This window comes from Miscanthus floridulus, chromosome 10, assembly GCF_019320115.1.
Source record: "Miscanthus floridulus cultivar M001 chromosome 10, ASM1932011v1, whole genome shotgun sequence".
Lineage (NCBI taxonomy): Eukaryota > Viridiplantae > Streptophyta > Magnoliopsida > Poales > Poaceae > Miscanthus > Miscanthus floridulus.
Window position 1 is genome coordinate 130,707,000 of NC_089589.1, and position 7,924 is coordinate 130,714,923.

Here is a 7,924-nt window from a genome sequence, read left to right on the forward strand (position 1 = left end):
CTAGAGACGCTGGTGCCTAGCTCGGCGCCAGCATCAATCGCGCCGAGCTAAGGATTCATTTTCTGAATTCTTTCCGCCATGGGTCTATTTGTGAGAAACTTTTTTAAAAAATGGCCCTTTGCCACTGCCCCACCCTGCTCTAGCACTAACACCACACACTTCTGTTGATAGCATAATTTGGATGCCCCGGGTTTATCATGAAATTTGGTTTTTGGCAATGTTCTGTTCATAGGCTACTGCAATATTTCCATTGGCCGATTTAATGTTTGAGCAAAATAAATCGGTCGCTGACAAGTATTCTGATGAATTTGTTAGCTAGTCTAGCAGCAGCATGCAAGAGGAGCAAAAGGACATTCTTCTGGATTGGCAAGTGCTGGCTGGTGGCAGTTTGACATCAAGCTGTAGGCGCTGGTGAAGGAGTACGATCAGAAATATGCATGTGCAATCAGGCGTCATTTTGATAGATATATACTGGAGCATTCGTGTTGGAGAAAGCAAGCAAGAGAGATCTCAGAGGAAGGGAACGGAAAAGGATTTTGCATCTATTAGTTAGGCCCCGTTTAGATGACAAAAAATTTTGGCCTAAGCCAAAAACCTGACAGCAGCAGGTTTTTGCCAAAAAACTGACATCCAATTTTTTTTGGGTTTGGTGTTTAGTTGCCAAAAATTTTTGGATGGCATTCCCAAAACCTGGCAGCTGCACCATTAATGCCATGCAACATGCAAACACATGCATGCAGTGACCAAACACACAAAACCTGGAAGCTTCAAATGCATGCATGTTGTTGTCTCTCATGCAACAGCATGCATGTTTCGTCAAAATGACACAACATGTGTAATTAACAATATAATCATGTATGATTCATCCACAAAACTATACTGTCGTAACTGTACATATGCAATACACATACATGAGCTCAAACACACAAAACTGTCACGAACGGTTTAGCAGAGCATAAGCAATCGAATCACGAAATTCATTCATCAGATCAGACTCATCCTCAACTTCCTCGGGTTCAGGCTGATTCTCAGACGCTTCTCGCGGCACATAGTTATCATCACGGTCACACCTTGCAAAGTGTCTATCCCCTATGCCACTTATCCTAATGAAATTATGTAGAGCACAACATGCAACTATGATTTGGCTTTGTTTATGAGGTGCATAAGAAGGGATCTGATGCAAGATGCGCCACCTCATTTTCAAAACTCCAAATGACCTTTCAATGACATTCCGAAGACATGAATGTGCATAATTGAAGGTCTCCTCTTTACCTTGGGGTTCTGGGGCATCTCGATACTCCTGAAGATGGTACTTAGTTCCCTTGTAAGGGGCAAGGTAACCAAGCCGGTTAGGGTATCCGGAGTCCACAAGGTAATATTTCCCTACATCAGCAAAAAAAAATTACATTCATGTAGTTGAACAACAAGGACCCAAATGTGCTATCAGATAGGTGTGTACCTGCAGGTGGATGTGGAAAGACATGGCTGTATGTTGTTGTTCCATCATTGAATACTCTCATGTCATGTACAGACCCCGGCCAACCAGCAAGAACAAATGTAAATCTCATGTCAAAGTCACAGACAGCCATGACATTTTGTGTAGTCATGCCCTTGCGGCACAAGTGCTGCACAAACTTATCATTGGGCACCACACAAGGTACATGAGTCCCATCTATACCCCCTATGCAATCCTTGAAGTAGGGATAGAACCTAGGGTTCCTGAGTCTAGGATGCATTGTACTAAATTGTGGGTCGAGAGGCTTAATAATGTCAGCAGCAAGCTTGACCATACACTTCAAAACTTTGTTTAACATGTTGGAGACAGTCCCCAGTGACCTCTCAAATCTGTCCTCAGCTTGCCTAAAAGACTGTGGTGCCCCAAGCATCCAAAGAAACATCCCTAGAGCCTCAACCGAGGTGGACTTAGCACTAGATGTTAGCCCATATGATTGTACTAAAAGATCATGCAGTGTATGGAACATAGGTGGACTCATTCTAAACATGCTAAAACAGGCCTTGCTATCCCCAAGCTTCCTCTGTACCCATTCCAAACCAGTCATGGCAGGTTGCCTATACTCAGCCCTATTCAAATGCTTGTCAATGTGCAAGGCATACTGGTACATACCATAGATAAAAGCATCATCATCTTCAGCATCCTCTAGCTCAGCCATCATCATCTCTTGTAAAACATCCCAAGGGTCTACACAATGGGTTGCTGCTTCTTGTACAACATCAACCTGTCCAAACAAACAAAGAGTACAGTCAGTCATGAGTCACATTACAAATCATGTCATGCATGACTATGTTCACTGACATTTGCCATTCACTGTCACCCATGCATCACAAAGTTCAAATGGTCACCATACTTGAAGTTCAGCAAACATTACTACATTTTAGTTGAAACACACATTCATGCAGTACAGACTTAGTTCATATGACATAGGACATGGCCGACATTGTTTGAGGACACCATTACGACATGAACTTCAACTAATAGACGAAATAAGATAAGATGGTCTATGGGTCGACCGGCGCAGCTTGCTCGATGATGATCATCCTTTCTTCAGGGCCGTTGGCAAGGAAGAAGTCCATATCACTTTCATTGTGGATGATCTTGTACAGGCCCCTGAACAAAGTTGGAGTCTGTGCACTTATACCCATCTCCTTTGCAATCTGGGTGACCCTGTCTATCTTCTGGCTAAGGGCGGACCGTGAATTCTGGTCCTCTTGCTTCCTGTGCTCAAACATGCTCTCCAGCAGGAAGAGCCTACGGTTGGCAATTTCATTGTGTGTCCTCATGTTGTTGTCCATTGCCCTCAAAGCTGGGCTCTTGGACCTCTTGCGTGGGCTGGATGCAGTGGTGCTCGTGCTGCTGGCCCTCTTGTTCCCAATGCTAAGTGGGGTCAGCTGGTCTTCCTGTTCATATCCTGCCTCTTCATCGGAGCTTCCACCATCCAAATCAATAGTACCACTTTGACCAGCAACAAAAGATGTGGAGCCATCTACTGTGTTTCCAGTAAACATTTTGTCCATTTGATCTAAGTACTCAGGCAAACCTTTCTTGAACTTCATCAAATCAGATTGCCCCTGACATATGAAATCAATAATTATGCAGTGTTGTACTTAGTTAGTGCTGAAACTCAGAAGAGATAGATAGATCATTTACGTTGGTATTTGCTTTCCACCATGCATCAGTGGCATCAACAGTTCCATCGTCGCTACGGCCTAAGCCAGAGGCGTAGCGGAGCTTGTTACAGAATGCCCATTGGGCCTTCAGCTGCCTTAGCCTACCAGCAATCTGCTCCCTGTCATGGACCAAACCTGTTGCTGCTTGGTACCTCCTTATGAGGTCCCTCCAGCCAGTCTTGCTCATGACTCCCTTGGTACAATTGCCAATGGCAATTTGATGGCACCATATGTCACAAAACTTCTTAGTGTTCGGTACAGTCCAGTTGGCCTTGTGTTTCATAGCCTAAACGATGCATGTTTCAGTTCACGACATTTACACAGATTAAACCATTTGGTAAACACTTAAGCTAGGTTAATGAATATCTACAACTGTAGTAGCTGAAATTTGTATCACACAAAACTCATAGCAAGATCAACTAAATAATACATATAGCACCCTAGACACATGCATGTAGCTAACCAGATCTACTAGTAAACAGAAGATCAAGGAGAAAGGGACTGGAATTTGTACCGAGCCTCGTGGGCCGTGAGTGTTGTCGTCGTCGTTGAAGTTGTCATCAAGCATGGCTGGCCCCGGCCCGCGTACACGCGCACTGCGGCCCCTGCGACGGCCACCAGCACCTCCCCGTGGAGGAGATAGAGGAGGGACGAAGGCGCCTCCAACGGATGTTGCACCCATGCCGCCTGCAACAGATGTTCCTCCGCCGGCGATGCAAGTGTTGGACCCAACGTTGCGCGCAATGTTGCGGGAAGTCACGCGGATGGGGGTGGGAGCCATGGGGGGGACCTCGTTGTCCCCCCGAATGTAGCCCGCGTAGGCCTGCATCTGTGGCCATTCCTCGCCGGCGTTGAGATCCAGCGACTCCAACCCCATCCGGGACTGGTTGAATCTGCTAGAACCTGAGATGGTTTGCGCCGCGTCGGGGAAGAGGCGGCTACCGCCGGCATGGCCCCAGGGATTTCCGGGCGCCAGGAAATCCCTGGTGCGCGCGTCGTTGCCTTGGCCGGCGCCGTCGATGCCGTGGTCGCCATTGTAGCCTGCGCCGTTGAAGTCGTCGCCGTCGTGTCCTTCCATCACCGAACGCGCGAAGTGGTCCTCGATTCGGACTCCGACGGGGTGGATCTAGAGGTGTCGCGCGTGGATCTGCGCGGCGGCGTTCGGATGGCGGGAGATCAGCAAAGGTGGGAGGGAGTGACCGGTGGCGGGGGGCTAGGGTTGGAGAGTGGATGAGAGCGAGGGATAGAGGGGCAGTGTCGGCCGCGCGTGATGAATGGATAACGGGGTGGGTGCGGGGTACCAGGCAGCCTTCACGCCTCCCAATCCGAACAGGCCGAACACCCATGACCAGTACAGATCCAAAATTTTTTTGCTGCCGTTTAGTTTCAAAAAGCCCAAAGCCAAAATTTTTTGGGCTGGGCCAAAATTTTTGGCAATCTAAACGGGCCTTATTTGTCCTTGGCTGGTCTAACACGGAAAGTTCCAATCGGACTCTGAGACATATCAGATCCGTATGATCAGATCAGTTAGGAATAGGAATATTCTACTAGGCTTGTACAAGGGATAATTAATCTTGTACGTATATGTATATAGGACTCCTCTATTGCCGTAGACCAGGCACTCTATATATATTTTGTGTGGGGCACGGCTGATTGCCTGATCAATCGACAAACACAAAAATACATCTACTTTTTTCTAGCATAGTAGTTCGTAATCTTGCCGAACTCTAGCTACCTGGGGATTGGTTCATCTTTACCGTTTTGCGCTAAAAAATGGTCGGTTCCCCACGAAAGCGAGGATCCTTTATTGTTTTGTTCGGAAAGTAATCACTCGTCGTTGTGAAAATATGATAGTTATTTGCGCGGATTAATTTTGCGTGCCAACAACTTCTTTCTCCCAGCGTTCACACGAGATGCAATGCAAACGATCGCCAGCCAGCTACCCCTGCACGGATTCATCAAGCAACAGGAGGCAAGGCCGTACTCCGACGACTGACTGCCGGTCACGGGTCGTCGTCGTCTCGTCTTAAGCTCTCTCTCCCCCTGCCACCGGCCAGCCTCTGTTTCAGCACTAAGGCTATGTTTAGTTGGACGAAATTTAGGAATTTGGCTACGGTAGCATTTTCGTTTTTATTTGGTAAATAGTATTCAATCATGGACTAATTAGGCTCAAAACGTTCGTCTCGCGATTTCCAACCAAACTGTGCAATTAGTTTTTTTCGTCTACATTTAACGCTCCATGCACATATCGAAAGATTCGATGGGATGGCTACTGTAGCACTTTTTGGAAATTTGGTTGCGAACTAAACGTGGCCTAACACCACGCTGGTTCAGTCCTTCCTCAGCCTCCATTGGGCTCCACACCAGCTGTTACTGCTAGAACTTAGGTGCGTGTTTGGCTTATAGCCTGGCAGCAATCCTTGGCTGCTAGATTTCGAAATCCACTAGAAAACCATGGCACGGGGCGGCCGAACATGTGTGAGGCGTGGCTGCCGCATTTGAGAAGTGGGGAGGAGACCGGAGGGAGAAAGAGTGGCGTGCGGAGCTGAGGGAGAAAGAGAGTAGCGCGAGGGGTAATTGGGGAGAGCACTATGGTCCTTTTATCACTACATTTATTGTCTTTAGTTAGTTTTAGGAGGTAGAACCAAACATTTTTTTTAAAAGATTGCCTAAAATTTTTAAGAGCTAAAGTTTTAGGAGCTTGGAATAAAACAGGTCCGAAATCCACTGGGAAATCATGGCACGGGGCGTTGCCGCGCCGTCTGTTGTTTATCCGTGGAACTGTTAGTTGTAGATACATGCGTCATTTCCGAGTCCAACACCAACGGCGGCCGAGTATTGGTCCAGCAGTTCACACGACGATGCGGGCCACAAAAATTAGAACTCCGTTGCTAGCAACATTAGGTGTTTGTTATTCAGTCGCTTCTAAAATTAATATCAAATCGAATGTTTATATACTAATAAGAAGCATTAAATATAAACTAATTACAAAACCAAATACATAGATGGAGGTTAATTTCTAAAACGAATTTTTTAAGCCTAATTAATCTATCATTAGCACATATATTACGGTAGCATCATGTTGTCAAATCATAGACTAATTAGGCTTAAAAGATTCGTCTCGCAAATTAGTCACAAGTTATGCAATTAGTTTCATAATTAATCTATATTTAATACTCTATGCATATGTCCAAACATTCGATGTGATAGAAATTTTAGGAGTTACTGTAGGAACCAAACAGCCCCTTAGCACGCTACGCAGACAAATGGACCCCGGTTCTCTTCACTGTCAAAAAGGCACATAGATCGTTCGGTGCTTGTTTAGTTCCCAAAAAGTTTTCCAAAAAATGCTATAGTGGTCATCACATCAAATCTTGCGATACATGCATGGAGCATTAAATGTAGATGAAAAAAACTAATTACATAGTTTGGTTGAAAATTGCGAGACAAACGTTTTGAGCCTAATTAATCCATAATTAAATACTAATTGCCAAATACAATGAAAATACTACCATAACCAAATTCCCAAAATTCACGAACTAAACACACAGACTCAGTCACAGTGAAAAACGCGGTAGCTGTTCATAAAACAAAACGCGGCAAGCCCGTACGCCGACGACTGACTGGGAGTCACGGGTCACTCCTCTGAGCTTTCTCTCTCTCCCTGACACCAGCCAACCCGTGCTTCAGCATTCAGGCTGCGGTAGTGTTTAGTTTGCAAAATTTTGTTAAGATTCTCCGTCACATCGAATCTTTGAACGCATGCATAAAGCATTAAATATAAATAAAAAATAAAACTAATTATACAGTTTAGACGAAATTCACGAGACGAATCTTTCAAGCCTAATTATACTATAATTGGACACTAATTGACAAATAACAACGAAAGTGCTACAGTGCCATTTCCCAAAAAAATTCGCCAACTAAACAAGGCAACATTTAGTTGGGTGAAATTTGGGAATTTGGCTACTGTAGCATTTTCGTTTTTATTTGGCAATTAGTATTCAATTATGGACTAATTAGGCTCAAAACGTTCATCTCGCGATTTTTCAACTAAATTGTGCAATTAGTTTTTTTCGTCTACATTTAATGCTCCATACACGTATCGCAAGATTCGATGTGATGGCTACTGTAGCACTTTTTGGGAAAACTTTTTAAAACTGCCTTGTTTAGTTGGCGAATTTTTTTAGGAAATGATACTGTAGTACTTTCGTTCTTATTTGGCAATTAGTGTCCAATCATAGTCTAATTAGGCTTAAAAGATTCATCTCGTGAATTTCGTCTAAACTGTGTAATTAGTTTTATTTTTTATTTATATTTAATGCTTCATGCATGCGTCATGAGAAATCTTGAAAAATTTTGCAAAATTTTAAAAACTAAACAGGCACTAAACAAGGCGTCAGCCATTCACACCACGCAGGTTCAGTCCTTCCTCTGCCTCCATTGGGCTCCATACCACCTATCACTGCTAGCACTTGCTGTATGTTTGGGTCGTGGCCTGGCAGCCTGCCAAGCAGCAATCCTAAGCGTGTTCGGCTGGCTGTTGGCTGGCTGGCTGCCCACTCATGTGGGTACTGTTCACGTGAATGGAGCCATGGGCGACGAGCCCCCCATCCTAGCTGCCGCAGCCCCTCTCCCTCGCCGCTGCGCCTTGCCGCCACTGGAGGCAGCCACCGGGATGCCCGTGCAGCTCCCAAGGACGGCGGCGGCGAGGTTCTCGAGCATGACCCGAATCTAT

General features: G+C 45.3%; 1 pseudogene; it reads right to left on the minus strand.

The window, feature by feature from the left end:
- Positions 1-934: 934 nt before the first annotated feature.
- LOC136489637 (uncharacterized) lies at positions 935-4,264 on the minus strand (annotated as a pseudogene).
- Positions 4,265-7,924: the final 3,660 nt, after the last annotated feature.